We start from the raw sequence: 1,657 nt of genomic DNA on the forward strand, positions 1-1,657 counted from the left end.
CCCAGCTGACTGTTGCTCCGGTTGGAGTCGAACTCACGACCTCCTGCATAGCAGCCCGATGCTTAACCAACTGAGCCACCGGTGCGCGGCGAAACATTGTCGCGGACGCAAACGTTTCACAATTTAGCCGCTGAGAAAAATATATTTTGTGTTTCAGAAACAAATTTTCGTTGAAAGGAAACAAACATATGTTTCCCAGTTTAGCCACTTGACTAGTTTCCAGTGCTTCTCATCCAACATGTTTTCTTGCAACGGTCGAAGCAACCTCGTTCCCAGGGTCTTCTTGGCTTTCAATATGGCGGCGGGTCTTGAGAACACCCTGGCACACAGTGAACTAAAAAGATCGCTGATTGGTGCTTTTCTCACATGAGCTCTGATTGGTTTAATGTCGAAAGAAAGATGGCGGCTAGTGAGGAGAGACAGAAGAAGAACAGAATTCGTGTTTAAATCATTTTCAAAATTGTAGCTGTTCCGTAAGAAGCAGCTGCAAATTAACAAGCATAACAGGCAAAAATAATTCACCGTTTTTTCACGTTGTACGATGATCTACATCAGGCCTCGATTCCAATTAAAACTACGTTGGCTTTTCACGACCTCTGGCATAGCGATCGCTCTATAATATAGAAGGATATAATGGTGTTTGAAAGACGTAACGGTAATTAAGTGATTTTATTTCGTACGTACCTTTACGTTTTGGTTCATTTTGGCGTCTCACAATTGTAATACCCTGACACGAGTATTGTTACTGTTGTTCAATGTTTTCACCATGTCAGATTGTGTTACAAATTATAAAATTGTGCAACAGGTTTCATAGATTATTGATGTGGTTGATTTAGCAGTTGTATGTGGTTATGTTGACTCGTGTGACAGCTGCAATGAAGGCGGGTCTCTTAAATACAGGTCAAGACTAGAGGTCGGTGCTCCAATAATCAACAACTAAGCCAAAAGTTTCCCCGAGACCTAAAACAACATTTTTGTTGAGTGATTAGCGCTAGCAGACACTTTCGGTGTTGTTTATTTGTCTGCAGCACGGTGACATGTACACTCACCTGTGCAATGTGACCTGTGTTTTATTTTAATAGACCTGCAGCTGCAGTAATCCATATTCTTTCTCATCCCTTCCACACTCTTCAGCTAGTGGTGCACAGAAAAGAATCTAGCTCGGTCGGTTTTCATCATTGTCTTTTACTTTCATTAATAAAAAACATTAATCTCCTCAACCCAAACAAAGTGCATGCCATCTTGTAATTTTCCAAGAGGGTTATTTAAGATTGTGAAGTCTTAACAATAAATATAATTCTTGAAAAGAATTGTAGGGCTTATCATTATAGTCTTATTGACCTGACAATTCGCTAACGACTTTCATTTTTTTCGCTTCTTCTGATTTAAAAATATAAATATGTATATTAAACAGTATTCTTTAATTTGTACACATGGCTTTTTTAGCAACACACTCCCGTGAGTTTTCTTGTACTCCAATAATTTTAATTCGTTTTCAAAACGCACGGTTTAGTTAAAAGCAGGCCCGCGGCCCAGCGTCCCACGGCCCGCCACGGCCCGGCGGTCCAGCGGCCCGAAGGCCCAGCGGCCGGGGCCCACGGCCCGCGACGGCCTGGCGGCCCGGAGGCCCGGAGGCCCACACAGTTTTGTTGTCCAT

This window comes from Montipora foliosa, unplaced genomic scaffold, assembly GCF_036669935.1.
Source record: "Montipora foliosa isolate CH-2021 unplaced genomic scaffold, ASM3666993v2 scaffold_447, whole genome shotgun sequence".
In the NCBI taxonomy this organism is placed as follows: domain Eukaryota; kingdom Metazoa; phylum Cnidaria; class Anthozoa; order Scleractinia; family Acroporidae; genus Montipora; species Montipora foliosa.